The 19764-nt window shown below is 38.4% G+C and overlaps 2 pseudogenes; one reads left to right on the top strand and one right to left on the bottom strand.

The window, feature by feature from the left end:
* Positions 1–1342: 1342 nt before the first annotated feature.
* LOC101429325 (PRELI domain containing protein 3B-like) lies at positions 1343–9059 on the bottom strand (annotated as a pseudogene).
* A 3847-nt stretch (positions 9060–12906) lies between these two features.
* On the top strand, positions 12907–15539 carry LOC131279656 (zinc finger protein 148 pseudogene; annotated as a pseudogene).
* The last annotated feature ends 4225 nt before the right edge of the window (positions 15540–19764 follow it).

The raw sequence follows: 19764 nt of genomic DNA on the forward strand, positions 1-19764 counted from the left end.
TTTTTCAAATATTGAAAAAATTTAACATAAATGCTGGAACCCTTAAAATTAGATGGTCATTTCAAAGAACACAAATTTTAGGTGGTCTCTTACTTAGAAGTCCCACATATCTTTGTTTTTATGAAGAGTTACATACCCTCTTTCTCCACCTTATTATAAAAAAGTTTACTTAAAATATAGTTGAACTTTAAAAATCATCTGGGCTTTTATTTAATTTTTTTTAACAATTCAATTTTAGAAGTCCCACATATCTTTGTTTTCATGAAGAGTTACATACCCTCTTTCTCCACCTTATTATAAAAAAGTTTACTTAAAATATAGTTGAACTTTTAAAAATCATCTGGCTTTTATTTAATTTTTTTTAACAATTCAATTTTATTGATACATATTAATAAGCCATAAATCCATCCAAAGTATGCAATCAATGATATTTGTTGTAATCATATAAATGTACATTCATCACCTCAATCATTTTTAGAGCACTTTCATTATTCCAATTATAATTGACAAACAAAACTCATCACCTCTCACACTCTCTATATTTTCCCTGCTGTATATAGCTGCTATTCATTTTCCTTCTCTCTAGTATATATTTTTTATATTTTGTAAAAACAGTCTTATATATGCAATATCACCCATATCCATGCTTTACATGAGGCTTCACTATCTTATAAGGTCCAGTGTTACAGTTTTTAGCTTTCTTTCTAGTAAAACAGTTGTATTTTTTTAAAAAAATAACGAATATACTGTAAGCTTGGAAAGACCTGGGGAATCTGATATTGTACACCAATTCTCATTATCATTTTGGTGAATGTAAGATGACTGAATACATAAAAGTAATTTGTTTCTTTCCCTGTTGCTAGGATACAAAGGAAAAAAATTCTATGTAAATTAGAAGGTAATGGAATACAACCCACTCTTGGTGTCAAATTAGTTTTTTGTAGTCGAGAATATCCTGTTGAAACAATGAAGTATAAAAACCAGTTTCAACCGGGTGACTGGACCTGTGCAAAAGAAGCACCTTGCTGTCCTCACTTGAACTTGCTTAATAACATAGTAAAATTCCCACCCAGGGGTGGAGTTATCCACCTCCATTTTGCTCATGCAATGTATAAGCAAGTGTGATTTCCTGAACATACTAAACATACAATTATATAACTAGCTATATATGTTCATCTATATGCATAAAAGCTAAGGCATAATCAAACAAATGCTAAGTAGTAACTTAGGTATTTGAGGTAAAGTAAAACCATGGCATGGGGAGTTGGATCTGACTCTCTTTAAACTGATTTTGGGTCCTGTCTGAAGGCATAATAAATGTAAGTACTGCCTAACGCTTGTGTTAAAGTTTTTTTTTTTTTTTTTTTTTCTCTATTTCTCTGGTTAGTCCCAAAAGCCCAGCTTTGGGGCCTAATAGTTTCTCTACAAATGCTGCCACTGCCATCAATGTCCTTAGGCTTCCTCTTGCCAAAGCTGTCGATTCTTCAATCTCAGCATTTAATTTAAGTATTACCCATTTCATTGCTTCTGGGCCTTTATTAGTTTTGAAGAAATTGTACTTGCCATCAGTCCTTCCAGGTGCCTACTGAGGCTGACTCCTTTCACAGTGATTATGACTTCTTGAGTTTTTTCTGGGTCTTGAAAATGTGGTTTGTATATTAAGTCTCATCTACTGAAATCATACATGTAAATTAAATATTAGTACGTTGAAGTTCCATTGTTCTCTCTTTCAGGATCTACTACTGAATGTTCCTGCACATATATTTTGGTTTTTGTTGTACCAATAAGAGATTTCACAATGGAAGGCAGTCCCCACTCTGTGCTGAGAAGTCTACGACATAAATTTATCCAGAGGAAACTATGTGTCTGTCTGTACTAGTCAGGGTTCTCTAAGGAAACAGAATCAACAAGAGATATCTGTTAATAGTAGGAGATTTTATCAGAGTCTCTCATGTGACCGTAGGGATACACAAGTCCAGGTTCTGCAGGCAGGCTGCAACCAGGGCTGCAGTGAAAGTCCAATGAAGGTCCTTGATGAATTCTGGGAGAAGTTGGCTGTCCAAAGATGAGCTGTGAAATCCTCACTTAATGCTGGAATCACTTCCCCTTTTAAGGCAGTCAACTGATTGGATAAAGCATCACTCATTGCTGATGGCAAGCTCCCTGACCGATGTAATTATAACCAGCTATCTATGATTTACCACTGCAGTAAAGTCAATGGTGACTAAAATCCATAAATGCCCTTGTATTACAGTTAGCCCAGGGCTTACCTGACTGAAGAACTGGGCACAATTACCTGGCTGAGTTGACACATTAGCCTAACCATCACAGTTCACCCCTTGTCAACTTGACAGCCACACACATTACCTTAAACCATACTTAGTCTCTAAGTAAAAACAATAATAAACATGCACATATATATATATATTTCTGCCTAAAACTGTTCAACTCTCCTGCATACAACCAGAAATGCATTAATTCCATACAGAATAGGGTGCAAGTTCTTGGATAATATTCACTCTTAATACTTGGCATCCTCAAATGTTATGACATGAAACTGATACAACTTGTTATATGATAAGGGAAAAGTTTGGGGAAGAAGATGAAGAAATTTGTTTAGTGTACATACACAATCATCATCATAATGAAACAAGGAAGAAAGATTGATGACCACTACAGTCCTCATTTCTGTAACTAGTCACGTGGTTGAAGTTCATATTTATCACTACTTTCCTCCACTACCCCTTCCATGTTTCCATTACCCTCAGCAAGCACTTCAGCTGGCCATGGTTCTTTGCCTGGTGAGGTGACCCAAACTTTCATTCCTGATGATTCTGGGCCCTTTTTAGTCCTGCTTGGATTGGGTTGTTGCAATTTTCCATTAACTTTAATCATAGGGCATGCAATATTGGAGATTCCCTAGAGGATCTCCTGTATTCCAGGCAAACTCTTCTTTACCCCCATTATGTAGATGCAGTCCTACTTCCCCTTGATAGTCAGGATCAATTGCCCCAGCCAGTACAGTAATTCCATTCTTTGATTGTTGATTCAAAGGTAAGAGGAACTCAAAGTGGACAGGTGGCAGTCTTAACTTCAAGTTCAATGGAATCATTGTTGTGTTCCCTGATGGCAGCATTCCTTTTGGGACTAAAACCTGTAGACCAGCAGAGTTTGGGGTTTCAGGGAAAGGAAGCAAACATTTTCCTAGTGGGTCACTAGGGATAATAGTGAGCGGTGTCACTCCCATTTCCACCCCTTGATTCCTGGACCCATGGATCCTGGTTATGGGAGAAACAGCACCATAGAGTGGATGCTGATTTCAGCATACACAGCCTCCTGGAGAACATTGCTCCAGCCCTGCAAGGTATTGCCACCTAGTTGACACAGTAATTGAGTCTTTAAAAGACCATTCCACCATTCTATCAATCCAGCTTCTTCAGGGTGATGGTGAACATGGTAAGACCACAGGCATGTGTCCATTCCTGCACATCATTTGCTGTGAAATGGATCCCTTGATCAGAAAGCATGTGTGGAATACCATGGCAGTAGATAAGACATTCAGTAAATCCACTGATGGTAGTTTTTGAAGAAGCATTGCATGCAGGAAATGTAAACCCTTATCCAGAGTATGTGTCTATTCCAGTTAAAACAAATTGCTACCCCTTCCATGGTAGAAGTGGTCTGTCAGAGTCACAGACCTGAAGGGTATTGGGAATGAAAGACAAACAGAGATTGGGATCAGGGGATCTGCAAGCATTGAAGCCTCAAGCTCATCAGACAAGCTTATTAATCAGGGGCTTCTTTATATACCCCAAGCAATCGTGAGAACCAGCAACTATTCTAGCTAACTATTCCCACTACCTCAACCTGTGTAACACAGTGGATCAAATGCTATGATTATAATTCAAAGTTCAAAATTAGAATGTTCTATTATATTGTTGAGAAAACATACCCATAAATCTTGTTGCCCAGGTTGTCCCGTTCTACCTAGTCCTCATTCCACCTAAGCGTACACATCACCCTGCTAGATTTATGACCTGCACATATAGCTATGGAGACAGCATGACTCAGTGGTCAAGGAAGTAACTTGCTTCCATGCCTTTGTTTCCCTCAGTGGTCCAATGTAGTCAACCTGCCACCAGGTAGCAGGCTGGTCACCTCAAGGAATGGTGCCATATTGGAGGCTGAGTGTGAGTCTCTGCTGCTGGAAGATTGGGCACTCAGCAGTGGCTGTAGCCAAGTCAGCTTTGGTGAGGTAAGTCCATGTTGCTGAGCCCATGCATTACCTCCATCCCTACCTCCATGGCCACTTTGTTTATAAGCCCATTGGGCAATGACAGCAGTGGCTGGGGAAAGAGGCTGAGCATTAACCACAGAGCGGGCCATCTTATCCACTTGATTATTAAAATCTTCCTCTGCTGAAGTCACCCTCTGGTGAGCATTCACATGGGACACAAATATTTTCATGTTTTTTGCCCACTCAAAAAGGTCTATCCACATCCCCCTTCCCCACACCTCTTTGTCACCAATTTTCCAATCATGTTCCATCCAGTTCCCTGACCATCCAGCCAAACCATTGGCAATAGCCCATGAATCAGTGCACAAATGCACCTCTGGCCATTTCTTCTTCCAAGCATAATGAACAACCAGGTGCACTGCTCAAAGCTCTGTCAATGGGGAGGATTTGCCTTCACCACTGTCTTTCAGGGATGTCGCAGAAAGGGGCTACAGTGCTACAGCTGTCCACTTTTGGGTGGTACCTGTATATAGTGAAGAACCATCTGTAAACCATCTGTAAACCAGGCCTGAGTTTTCTCTTCCTCAATCAACTGATCATAAGGGACTCTGCAAGAGACCAAAGCTATGGCCTGGGAAATAGAAGGTAACAAGGCAGGGGTGGTGACCATGGGCCTTTGGGCTATTTCCTCATGTAACTTGTGACTTCAGGACCCACTCAAGCCCTATCTCATATATACCACTTCCACTTTATTATTGATTGGTGCTGTGCATGCCCAACTTTATAGTTTGGTGGGTTAGATAATCCCAGCTCATGATAGGCAACTCAGGTCTCATGGTAACTTGGTGGCCCATGGTTAAGCGTTCAGTCTCTACTAAGGCCCATTAGCAGATCAAAAGCTGTTTCTCAAAAGGGGAGTAGTTATCTGCACAGGATGGCAGGGCTTTGCTCCAAAATTCTACGGGTCTGCATTGTGATTCTCTTATAGGGGTCTGCCAAAGGCTCCAGACAGCATCTCTATTTTCCACTGAAACTTCCAGTACCATTGGATCTGCTGGATCTTATGGCCCAAGTGGAAATGCACCTTGCACAGCAGCCTGGACCTGTCAGAGAGCCTCCTCTCCCCAATCAAAGCTAGCAGCATTTCTGGTCACCCAGTAAATGGGCCAGAGTAGCAAACCCAAATGAGGAATGTGTTATCTCCAAAATCCAAAGAGACCAACTAAGCATTGTGCCTCTTTTTTGGTCATAGGAGGGGCAAGATGCAACAGCTTACCCTTCAGTTTAGAAGGGATATCTCAACATGCCCCCCACCACTGGACACCTAGAAATTTCCCAGAGGTGGAAGGACCTTGTATTTTATTTGGATTTATCTCCCATCCTCCTTCACACAAATGCTTTACTAGTAAGTCTAGAGTCTTTGCTACTTCTTGCTCACTAGATCCTATCAACATTATATCATCAATATAATGGGCTGGTGTGGGAGGCAGAGATGATCAAGATCCCTAAGGACAATATTATGACATAGCATTGGACAGTTGATATACCCGAGGCAGGACTCTGAAGGTATACTGCTGGACTTGCCAGCTGAAAGCAAGCTGTTTCTGGTGATCCTTATTAATAGCAAATGAGAAAAAAGCATTTGCCGAACCAACAGCTGCATACCAGGTACCAGTGGATGTGTTGATCTGACTCAAGCAATGATACCACATCTCGGACAGCAGTTGCAATTGGAGTTACCACCTGGTTAAGTTTATGATAATCTGCTGTCATCCTCCATGATCCATCCATTTTCTGCACAGGCCAATTAGGAGAGTTGAATGGGGATGTGGTGGGAATTACCACCCCTGCATCCTTCAAATCCTTGATGGTGGCGCTGATTTCTACAATCCCTCCAGGAATTGGATATTGCTTTTGGTTTCCTATTTTGCAGTTCTAGTGGCTTCCACTTGGCCTTTCCAACCATAATAGCCTTCACTCCACAAGACAGGGATCCAACATGGGGATTCTGCCAGTTACTAAGCATGTCTATTCCAATTATGCATTCTAGAACTGGGGAAATAACCACAGAGTGGGTCTGGGGACCCACTGGACCAACTGTGAGATGGAACCGAGCTAAAACTCCATTAATCACCTGACCTCCGTAAACTCCTACTCTGACTGGTGAACCACAGTGACGTTTTTGTTCTCCTGGAATTAATGTCACTTCTGAGCTAGTGTCTAATAATACCTGAAATGTCTGATCATATCCTTTTCCCCAGTGCACAGTTATTCTGGTAAAAGGCTGTAGATATCCCTGGGGAAAGGTGGGAGGAAGATTAGCAGTATAAATTTTGGTCAGTTTAACAGGATCCTTCCCCAAGAAGGCTTGGCATTCTCTTCATTCACGGGGCTCTGCATCTGTAAACTGTCTCAAGTCTGGGAATTTATTAAGGGGCCATTATTCCCTGCATCTGTAATTTGCGTTAGGGTTTTGTTCATTCGACCTAGAACTCTTCTGTTTGTTCAGATCCATAGGAAATTCAGTAGACTGCCCATCTATTTCAGTGCTAGGCACCCCATGATGTATTAGCCAATGCCGTTACTCTCCACAATTCAGACTATTTTGAGTACTTTTTTGTATCTGCCTTTCATTTGCAGTAGCCATGCCCACCTTCACTTTGGCGATTAACTGCTGATACTTGACCAGACCGACATGCGATCATCCCCATTATGTTTAAGGATTCTAATTCCATCACAGCCTTCCCTACAGTAATATCTGGACTACAGAGAAGAGCAACCACAGAGCTCTTCAGGGAAGATGGAGTTAGTCTCACAAATTTTTTCCTCACAGTCCTGGTTAAAGGTGTGTCTTCTGGACATTCCTGGGCTGGGTGGGCAGCTCTCAAATGTTAAATCCTTTCTAGCAATCCAATCTTCTGAAGCCTTTGAATTTCTTTTTCTTTTGTATACCAGGGCAAATTGGGCATCTCAAGCTCAGACATGTTAGGCCATCTTTTGGTCCATATATCAGTCAGCCACCCAAGCAAACTGTTAATACTCTTATTAACCCCTCAAGCTACAGTGTTGAATCCAGAATTTCTGCTTAGTGGCCCAATCAATAAATTCAGCCTGATCCAACTTTATATTCCTTCCACCATTCTCCCTTAGTATCCATTCCCACACATATTTCCCTGATTTCTGTCTATATAATTTTGAAAACTAATGCAATTCTTTCTGAGTATACCTTACTTCCTCATGAAGCACACTTTGTATTTCACCTTTGGGGCTTGTTGTGATTTTAGTCTAATAATAGGTCTCAAAGACAAGAGAGGTGGTGGAGGTGGGTAAGAAGAAGGATTAGAAATGCCTTGCAAGCTACTGACCTCAGGGCATTCTCTTGCATTTTCTTCTGGTGAGACAGGATTAATCTCTTCAAACAGGGGTTGGAAGGCAATTTCCTTAGGGCAGACTGGATGCTTGGCAGTGCATGGAGTTTGGCTGGTATGTGCTTTAGGGCTGGGAGGAGGTCCAGACTCCCTGGGGAAACCTGCAGGCGGGATGATACAAGGTTGACAAGGTCTGGTCTGGACAGAGCAGGTCATTGCAGGCTTATCTGGTAAAGTTGCAGCAGAATTTAGGGTTCCAATGTCCCCACTATTTTTATCATTTCATATTTCTCCATCCCAATTTTCTAGATTCCACTCTTTTTCAATCAGTGCCTTCACTTTAACTGCAGAAACCCTGCAGGATTGAGATTTTGTTTCTTTTGTAACTCCACTATTCATACAATGACAGTCTGAGTTTGGTTCTCAGATATTTTGAGCCTGTGGCTACAGGAGACAAGATTTTCTTTCAAACCACTCACAGAAACTTTTGCATTATTCATGCAGCATTTAAGTTTCAAATTTGGAGCCTTTAACTCATCTTTTTCTTTTGTTTGAGTATCCAGAATATCTAGGAGGAACCAGCCAACATCATTGTATCATTTGACCCCTCAAAACTCTATAAGGTGTTGAAAACACTCTCACCCAGATCCTTGCTTCTTATAAGTGTGGAGTAGGGGAATCCAGGGATGGTATTTTGCATATCTCGATTGTCAACTTACGCCATGGACTGTTAGCAGCCTCTTCATTATTGGAAAGGGAGTCCTTAGTACCCTTCAGTCCATTTAGAGTAGAGAGCCAATTGTTAGACTCCAAGAACCATCTCAGACACCCCATATTTAAGACTCTGTTTCTCAGGAACCACTTCTGGTACCAAGCTGTATTAGGGTTCTCTAGGGAAACAGAATCAACAAGAGACATCTGTCAATAGTGAGAGATTTTAACAGAATCTCTCACGTGACTGTGGGGATGCACAAGTCCAGGTTCTGCAGCCAGATCTGCAACCATGGCTCCAATGAAAGTCCAATGAAGGTCCCTGATGAATTCTGGGAGATGTTGGCAGTCCAAAGATGAGCTGTGAAATTATCACTCAATGCTGGAATCACTTCCCCTTTTAAGGCATTCAACTGATTGGATAAAATGTCACTCATTGGTGGTGGTAGTCTCCCTGACTGATGTAATTGTAATCAGCTATCTACTATTTACCACTGCAGTAAAGTCAATGGTGACTAAAGTTCATAATTGCCCTTATATTACAGTTAACCCAGTGCTTGCTTGACCAAACAAGTGGGCACAATTATCTGGCCAAGCTGACACATTAGCCTAAGCATGGCACTATCCAAAACATCAACTCCAACCACACTTGGTTTCATAGGATTTGGGTATATCTGCATTGCAGCTGTTGTAACAGTTTCCCATGAGTAGTCAAAAACATGCTCTGAGGCCTATGTCTTCATGGCTTCAGCAACATGTGTCATACTGGGGTGGCACTAGGGACAGTGAAGCAAGAGGCAGCGCCTGCTCTCACCCCACCCCCCAGTCATTGGCCAATTGATTTTTGACAATGTTTCCAAGACCACACAATTCTGAAAGAATACTCTCATCAAACAAATGATGCTGGGAGAACTGCATATACAAAAGAGAAAGAGAACACATAAAAATTAAATCAAAATGAATTAAAGACCTTAATGTAAGATCCAGGACTATAAAACTCTTAGAAGAAAATGTAGGAAAGTGTCTGCAAGATCTTGTGGTAGGCAATGGCTTCTTAAACCTTACATTGTAAGCTCAAGTACAAAAGAAATAATAAATAAATGGAACCTCCCCAAACTTTTGTGCTCCTAAGGACTTTGTCAAGAAAGTGAAAAGTCAGTATACTTAATGAGAGAAAATATTTGGAAATCACACATCAGATAATGGTTTAATGTCTATAATAAATAAAGAAATTCTACATCTCAACAATAAAAAGACAAATAACCCAATTAAAAATGGGCAAAAGACTTGAATAGACATTTCTCCACAAAGGATATACAAATGGCTAAAAAGCACTTGAAAAAATGGCCACTAACTATTAGGGAAATACAAATCAAAATCTCTATGAGATGTAATTTCACCTGTACTAGAATGGCCATTATTAAACAAATAAAAAAATAGAAACACTCATTCCCTGCTGGTAGGATTGTAAAATGTTGCAGCTACTATGGAAGACAATTTGACACTTCCTCTGGAAGCTAAGTAGAGAACTGCATACTATCCAACAATCCCTCTATTAGGTATATACCCAGAAGTACTGAAAATAAGGGTGTGAACAGACAACACTGTTTATAGCAGCATTACTGAAAATAAGGGTGTGAACAGCAACATTGTTTATAGCAGCATTATTCAAACTTGTCAAAAGACGAAGCAACCCAAGAGTCCATCAATGGATGAATGGATAATCAAAATGTGGTATATATATTCAATGGAATACTATTCAGCTGTAAGAAGGAATGAAGTCCCAATGCATGTAACAACATGGATTAATCTTGAAGACATTATTTTGAATGAAATAAGCCAGACATAAAAGAAAAGTATTATATGATCTCATTAATATGATATAATTATAATAAGCAAACTCTTGGAATTAGAATATAGAATATAGTTTACCAGAAGATAGAATGGGGAAGTGGATTTGGCCCAATGGATAGAGTGTCCACCTACCACATGGGAGGTCCAAGGTTCAAACCCAGGGCCTCCTGACCTGTGTGATGAGCTGGCCCTCACTCAGTGCTGATGCACACAAGAAGTGCTGTGCCTCGCAGAGGTGTCCCCCGTGTAGGGGAGCCCCATATGCAAGGAGTGCACCCCATAAGGAGAGCTGCCCAGTGCGAAAAAAATGCAGCCTGCCCAGGAATGGTGCTGCACACACGGAGAGCTGACACAGCAAGATGATGCAACAAAATGAGACACAGATTCCGGGTACTGCTGACAAAAATACAAGCAGACACAGAGGAACACACAGCAAATGGACACAGAGAGCAGACAACTGGGGGAAGGGGGGCAGGGAAGGGAAAAGAAATAAATAAAAAATAAATTAAAATAAAACAACAGAGTGAGGACAGAGATTGGGGAGCTGATGCTTTATTTGTATGGAATTTATAACTAGGTAAATTATAAATGTTTGGAAATGGATGGAGGTGATGGTATTATTGTGAATATAATTACAATCACTGAATTATGTGTGGATGTGATTGAAAGGGGAAGTTAATGGTCATTTATATAACTAGAAGGAAAACTAGGAGATAAAACATGAGACTATAACTCAGTGAAATCTGTTGGAGATGATGACTGTGATTAACAGTACAAATATAAGAAAGCTATTCCATGAACTATAACAAATACACCTCACTGTTACAAGGTATTAATTGAAGGGTGGTATATGGGAAAAATACACCTAATAAAAACTATGGACTATAGTTAACAGTAATATTTTAATATTCTTTCATCAGTTGTAACAAAGGTACCATACCAATGCTACCTGTCAACAATACCCGGGCGTAAGGAGTGTGGCCTATTTATTTTTGGAATAACGAAAATGTTCTAAAATTGATTGTGGTGATGAAAGCACAGCACTGCGATTATACTGAGAGCCAGTGATTGTACAATTTGGATGGATTGTATAGAGTGTTAACATAACTCAATAAAACTGCTTAAAAATAATTGGTTTTATAGGATTTTTATTTAAAGACAGTGTCAAAGTTCTTTTGGTAACTTGAAGTATACAGGTATGCAAAGTAGGCAGGATATGCTCTGTTTAGGAAAAAGTGTAGTTTTGTTCTATAGTAAAATGACTGGTTGTCTCAGAGCGAGAAGGAGGAATGCTATTTGTAAGACAAAACCTGAATGAATATAAAAAGTTGTAAAAGATTTATGGAAAAAGAATTTTATTTGTCATTGTCAAGGTTGGCTAAGGATGATAGGCTTATGAGATTTTTGAGAGTTTTCTTATCAGACAGTATCCTCTTATAAAAATAGAATCAATTTTCCTTTTGTTAAAAAATTTTTTTCTTGGATTATTGGTTTGTTCTTAGTAAGAGATTATAACATTTTTTTCCATAACAATCTGAGCAATCCACCTACAAAGCAAAGATTATATCTCTTACCAGAATTGTCATCCATGAAATAACAAATTAAGCTACAAAGCAACAAAGGTATTTATTTAGAGTCTTAGAATTGCAATTCAGGGAAGCGGACTTGGCCCAGTGGTTAGGGCATCTGTCTCCCACATGGGAGGTCTTCGATTCAAACCCCGGGCCTCCTTGACCTGTGTGGAGCTGGCCAACGCACAGTGCTGATGCGCGCAAGGAGTGCGGTGCCACGCAGGGGTGTCCCCCGCGTAGGGGAGCCCCACGAGCAAGGAGTGCGCTGCGTAAGGTGGGTAGTTTGGTTGGTGGGTAGTTTGGGGTGCTCCAAAAGTCCTTTGGGTTAGATAGTTTACTGAGTTCTTTATCTTGTTGGTTTTTTACGGTGTCTGGATGTCCTTAGGCTTTTGAGGAACACTGGTGTTTGAGGCTTTGCATAATTTGGCAGTTTTTGGTATCTCACTGAGATTTGCATAAGAGAAACTTGCAGAATGACCATCTGACTCTATGTCAAATTTCTTAGCCATAGTAACTCTATTTTGTTTTATTTCTTTTCAGAGAATAATATCCTTGATTTTTGTATTAACCTCATCATCCTTTATTGTTTTAGAAAACAAGTATTTTCATTTTTAAAATAAGTTTTTTTATTTTTAATTTTTTTATAATCTTATTACCTCTTATTTACTTTTAAATTCTTTTATTGTCACTTTGGCTAAATAGTGAACCAAATATTTCTCAGTAACCCATTAGGTATTTTTAATGTTATGAGTTACATGGAAATTGTTGTCAAATTAGATAGCATTTTCTAACCTTCTGTTAGCTAAATTTATATGGGTAAAATGCTATTAAATAAATATTTTGAAATAATATAAAGATTTGTAAATATCCTCACTGTCCATGAGATGTCCTTGTACTGATCTGCCAGATATAGACAACAGAATAGTGTTATTGGTTATAATTTCAGTTATTCTTGAAAGAATGCTACATGTCACAGAAACAATCAAATATCTTTCTCAATTATGCTTTCATCGGGACTTTCACTTTCATAAAAGTAATAAGTTCAATGCAGCCATTTTCAATCTTTTATCATCTACAGAAAATTTTCATTCAGATGCTTCCCTATAAACACTTGAAATCAGCTACAGATCAAAATGTTCCATCTTAAACCCATAGGAAAAAAACTATGGCAGGTACTCTGGGGCCAAGGCTTCTGATGAAATTGTTTAAAAAACTGAGAATGCTACTGCAAAAATCAAGATTCTGGAATTCTAGCAAAGCAGCCTAGGAAAGGTGGCAACTCAGCTTGATTTGTGAAATTGGAATGATAAATAATTTTACTAACCATCTTGATTTGCTTGGGGTTCCATTTTATTCAGGGGATTACAAAGAAGAAACAGAGGCTAAGTGAAGCAGGCTGACATACCAATGATCCTTTGTGGTGCTGATAAAGACCCCTGTCCCTGCTTGGAGAGAGAAACTGTAGCAAACCAATCGGGCTGATGCCAGCAAAGTCTTACGGCAACATCCTGCTTGCTGATTAATAAACTGGAACCCAAGGACACCCTGCCTGAGCAGCTCACATGCCCCTCGCCACATATATAGCTCATGTCTCCCTCATCCGCCCCATTCCCCCACACACTCTTTGTCTCAAACGGTCACATAAGCCATTTTCCTAGCTCAATCTTTTGAAGAGAAACCTCTTTTGGTACTAATCCTCATTAGTGATAATTTAGCTCAATTAACTTGCCCTATGCCCTCCCTTTTTAAATCTGCTCATTCTATTTTCAGCATAACAGTTTTCTTTTTCAACTCTACAGCATTTCTTTCCTTGAAGTCTTCATTTTTACCTTAGTCTCAGAAAAGGAAATTACTGTTATTGATGTATCTGATCAACTGATGAGAGACAAAAAACATTCAGAGAGTCAGTAGCTTTACAGAAAAAGAAAAAGTGGAAACATTTTTCTGCAAAAATTCTTACAATAAATGAGGATGGGTCACTTGTTTTGAAAATCCTTAAATCTCATAGTTGGGAGCACTGTAAGACTGCCTTTAGAATGAACTACAGAGACATGTCTTCATTCATATAGGTGAAAAACTGTTTGAATGTAGTCAATGTGACATGCCTTTCATACAGAAGTACCTGCTACAGAGGCATGAGAAGATTCATAATGATGAAAAGTCATTTTGCTATGATGAATGTGGTATGCAATTCCTTCAAAAAAATCATATGAAAGACATAAGAAAACTCACATATACTCATACAGTATTTTACCAGTGTGAATATTGTTTACAGTATTTTTCCAAAACAGAGCTTGTATTGAAACATAAATGGATATGCCATGAAAATCATGACAAGAAATTAAACAGATGTGCCATCAAAGGTGACCTTCTGACATCCGAGAAAGATTCTAACTTTTCTACATCACCAAAAGACAACTTACCACAAAAAAAAAGAAAAAGCAGAAAACAGAAAAAATCAGCTGGGATGGACAAAGTGAATGTGATGGATAAATCCGACCTGTAGGAAGACAAAAATGATCACTTGCCTCTTTATTCTTTAAGTGCTAAAGTAAAAGATGAGTATATGGTAGCAGAATATGCTATTGAAATACCACATTCTTCTGTTGGGGGGTCACATTTAGAAGATGTGTCAAGAGAAGTCTGAAACAGCCACTGGATCAAAATCAATTTTTCCTTTATCTGTATATGAAGAGAACAAACTTTCCAAACATGCTTTTGAGCTTGTGGATCAACAAGCTTTACTGGACTCAGAAGCAATGCTGACATTGATCATGTTGATAATTTGCAAGAGGGACCCAGAAGTACTAATTTTGATGATGCCTTGCAATTTTTTTTAAAGCAGTATTTTTAAGTACCAAGTAACAACAAAAGGGAGTATGTACTGAAGGTGGGTACCATAGCTTCTCAGCCTCTGTCACACAGCACCTGTGGCTAGTGTCATTGGTGAATGTACCATGACATCCATTAGATTCACAGGTGCTGAATGTGTAGGTGAGGGGCAATCATTTCAAAAATGTTATTTTAGATAGGTACAGCAAACTCTGTTGGATCATTATTCCCATAGAGCTAGTGGACAGCATGAGATCTTATTCAGTATTGCTGACAATGAAGTGACTTCTAGCATATCAATAAATTCTTCAGAGATATCTGAGGTCACCCAGTCTGAGAATGTTGCATCAATTTCCAAGCATCCTCATCAGATAAAGCCAACATGTTGCAGAAATACTTGAAGTTTCTACAGCAGGCTTTGGACAGAACTAGCCAAAAGGTAGCTATATGAATAGCATGAATAGCCTGAGCCTTAACTTTGTGGCTGATAATCAGACACTTCCAAATCAGCCAGCATTCTCTTCCATAGATAAGTAAGTCTATGTAGCCATGCCCACCAATAGCTTTCAATCAGGAATGAATTCTCCACTAAGAACCAAGTCCCAGTTTAGACTAATAGTTGATGATTCACAACACTCATTTCCCTTTTCAGGTGGTGAGACAAACCATACTTCTGCTGTATCAACACAGGGCATTTTTGATCTATTGGCTTCTCAGAAGAAAGTTGAAGCTCAGCCTGTCCACCAACGTTACCAAACGAGCTTCTCTGAACAGCTTTTCCGTGCTCCATATCATGGATCAAGAGCTGGAATAGCTACTGAATTTAGCACTACCAAAGGACAGTTGAACCTTTGGGGACCAGGGACAAGTGCTAAATTTCCAGAATTTCCTTTTGTGAGTGTAAATGATAATAGAACTGGGATGACACCATGACTTGATGCCACAACTGACCAGACTTTTGGCTAAAAAATATGTAAATACTGCACTTTAGAACAGGTTAATCAAAAATAGGGTTACTATGTGATGGAGTGATGTACAGATTTGAGCAATGCATTATCAAAAGTTAAGGTGATATGAGTAGGAAGATAATCCAATAATTGCATTTTGTTTGGTTGGTCAGCATTCTTTGAACTGCCTTACGTGATGTCACCTTAATAAAAGCAAAGCATTACTTGTTTTAGATCAGAAACTTGCTATTATGCCTACACCAAATTAAAAAGGAAAAAATAAAAAGATTTTCACAGAATTGTTTCCTAACTGATACCATTGTACATTCTTTGGAGATTAGTGATTATGTGAAATTTAGTTATAAGTTTTTAAGTTTTTCAGGATAGTCATTGCACTTCAGCAGTATATTTTAAAGACAGAGTGAACCTTAAAAGTTTAAATGTCAAGAGATTAGAGATTATGGTTTAAATTAATTAATGTATCCCATAGGGGAAAACAGAAATCAAGAAACCGCCTATTAAAAAGAAGAATGATATACCATATACCTTTGATTTTCTTTTTACATTACATTGACATATTTTTTGAAGGAAAAGAATAATAAAAATTTGATAATCTAAGACTGCACTCTATAAAAATCTAACTACTTTACAGTATGCATACTTTTAAAACTTTTATTGAAATACACACCTGTTGAAACATTTGTTTTGTTTCTCTATGGAAGTATGCACATCAGTGTCAGTTTCTTTGTACAGTTAAATCTATACTTTTTAAATGATTTTTCATGTGCAGTTATCAAGGTTTTGAAGTTTTAGTAAAAAATATTCCATAGATTCCATTCCCAAGAAGTTAATTCTTATACAAAATGTATATTCTACATTTTAAAGTTCAATTATATTTTACTTTACATATATACTTCATTTAGAGCACTTAGAATATTGCAGCAGTTTGATATTATGGATTTCAAAAAAAGATATTGGATTATGTTTCTAAACTGATTTGTTCCTCTGTGCATATTAGATTGTATTGGATACAGAGGTTTCATGTTTGCTTGATTAAATTATGATTAAGGATTTGATTGGATCTTATCAGTAGGATGTTGAGTCCCTGACCCCTTGGTGGACAAGGACTCACAGAGAAAACTACATGGCATAAGAGTCAGTTGGAGTTTTAATGTTGCAGCCCCAGGAAGTAAATACACAAACTAAGAGATATGCGAGGAAAGAGAGAAGGCTCCATTAGTCATGGCAGAGATCCTGGGAAAGAAGTTGAGCCATTCACCTGAGAGTTTACAGCTTGCCTTGTGGAGAGAGCAGAGTTGCTGAACTCAGAGAGAAATGAGCCCCGGGAGATAGAGAAGACTTATCCCAGCCTACAGCTGATAATGGAAGAAGCTGGGACCACGAAGGCTAAAGGAAGAGGAAGCCTGAACCCTTGCAGACTTCGGCAGCCTTCTTGCTCCAACACGTGGCAACAGCCTTTGGTGAGGGAAGTAACTTACGCTTTATGGCCTGGTATCTATAAGCTTCTACCTCAAATAAATACTCTTTATAAAAACCAACAGATTTCCAATATTTTGCATTAGCACCCCTTTGGCTGTCTAACACAAATCTATTTGGTATATTTGATTTCTCAGTGTAAAAAAAAATAGATTTTAGGTTTGATATGCTTGTCTCATAATCATCTCATAATTGAAAATTTTAATTTTAGGCAATAAAAGTAAATTGGGGTATTTCTGGAACTATAAACCAGTTTTAATACTTCTCTTCCTAGAATCTTCATAAATGGGATAATTAACTAGTATCCAGAGAACTAAAGAAATGGGAAACTTTAATGAACTCTGCTCATTACAATTTACAAACCAAAAGTGTTTACTAATTCTAATAACTTCAGTTTCTTTTTCAGCTAGATGAGTGATTGGAAACTTTTTGTTGTATTTCAAAATCTTAAATAAACTATAGACTTTATCCTTTAAAAGAAAAAGCAGCCACTGTGGAAGACAGTTTCACTGTTCCTCAGGAAGCAAAGTACAGAATTATATAATCTGGCAATCCTGCTACTAGGTATATATCTAGAAGTACTGAAAGCAGGAACTCAAATAGATATTTGCAGACCAATGTTCATAGCAGCATTATTCAAAATTGCCAAAAGATGTAAGTAACCCAAGTGTTCATCAATGGGCGAATGTATGAAGAAAATATGGTACATACATGCAGTGGCATATTTTTCACCTGTAAAAAGGAATGAAGTCCTGATGCAGGTGACAACATAGATGAACCTTGAGGACATTATGCTGAGTGAAATAAGCCAGACATAAAAGTACAGATATTGTACGACCTCACTAATATGAACTAATTGTAATAAGCAATCTCCTAGAGTTAGAATCTAGAATATAAGTTGCCAGGAGATAGATTTGAGTTAGAGAATGGGTTGTTGATGCTTAATATGTACAGAATTTCTATTTAGACTAATGGCAAATATTTGGAAATGGATGGCAGTGATGGTAGCACATTATTGTTAGTGTAGTCAATAGCACTTAGCTAATGAGGTGAATGTGGTTAAAAGGGGAAACTTTAGGATGCATATATTACTAGAATAAAGATGAAAAGATAAAACAGGACTGTACATCATGATGAATTCTATTTTAAATGATGGACTATAGTTAATAGTACAAGTTTAAGAATGTTCTTTCATGAATTACAACAAACATATGATACTAATATAAGGTGTTAATAATAGGATGGTATAAGGGAAAAATACACTAAAATCTTCACTCTTTCTTCATTAAGTCCTATAAACTCAGCTTCCAAAGTACCCTTCATTTCCACCTGCTCCTTTGCAATCACCTGTCCACATCTTTGGCTTGTGTCCTCATTCCCTGTCATCTGAATTATCAATAGCCTTGGAATTGCATGGACTCCCTTGACCGTCTTTTGCCTCCTCCAATCCATTCTCATAGTCAGACAAAAGTCATCTTCCTAAAGCAAAAATCAGTTTACCTGCATTAAAGTCTTGGAAGCGTCCCTTTTATTCAGGATAAAGACCAGAGTTCTGAGCATGCATACAGAGCCTTTCCCAAGTTGGTATTAACATACATTTCTTTTCCCAGCTCTCCACTTACATAAATATCTTATTTCCCAAATGTGTCTATGTGTTTTCATGTATGGTGATATCTGTCTAAAATGATCGTCTCTCATTATTTATGTGACTAATACCTTCTTATGTGTCTGGCTCCCACATCACTTTCCCTGAGAAATTTTCCCTTTTTCCCCAGGCCACAGTAATAGTTCCTTCCCCATTACTACCATCATGCTCTCTACCAACCCTTACCTTAGCTCTCCTTATATTCTATTGCAGTTATTTACCTTACATTTATCTCTCCCAATAGACAACAAATCCCTGTATTACAAGGCTTGTATCTTGCTTGCCTTTGTACCTCACCCCTGTTTCCAACCTTTCTTCCATGTTATGGTACACAGTTTCTGGCATCTGATAGGCACCAATAAACACAGAATAAAAGAAAAGAAGGAATGGTGGTGTTTTAGTTTGCTAAGCTGCCCAAAGCAAATAATATAAAATGGGCTGGCTTTAACTATGGGATTTATTAGCTTGCATGTTTACAGTTTTTAAGCTGTGAAAATGTCTAAATCAAAGCATCATCAAGAAAATGCTTTGTCCTGAATATCAGCTGCTGGTGATCCTGGACTCCTCTGTCACATGGCAAAGCACATGGCAGCATCTGCTGGTCTCTCCCTTCTCTACCAAGTTTTGTTGCTTTCAGATTCTTGTTTCCATGGTTTACTCTTTGTCTGAATTTCATTCTTTTATAAAGGACTCCAATAAAGGATTAAGACCCATTGGGGAACAAAACTTAACTGAACTAACTAATCAGAAGCCCTATTTACAATAAACTACACGAGTGGATTAGCTTTAAGAACCCGATTTTCTGGGGTACATTCAGTTTCAAACCACCACAGGTCATTAGGAGGGAGACTGAGTGAAGGCATCTTTCTTCCATTTACATAAAATGGTAAATCTTACTATTTCATTAAATGCTTTCTGATGTCATCATCATTAAGTGCTTTTCTTTATGAAACATGCAATTTTAAAGTCTGGGCTTATGGAAGACAAGACCAACTAACTATCAATATATCAATGATGAAAACTGATATCTAGTCTTTGCAAAACAGCCTGCATATGTGATTTCTTTAGCCTCCAAAGTATACCGTCCACCTAATGTTTTAAA

This window comes from Dasypus novemcinctus, chromosome 1 (genome assembly GCF_030445035.2).
Source record: "Dasypus novemcinctus isolate mDasNov1 chromosome 1, mDasNov1.1.hap2, whole genome shotgun sequence".
NCBI lineage: Eukaryota > Metazoa > Chordata > Mammalia > Cingulata > Dasypodidae > Dasypus > Dasypus novemcinctus.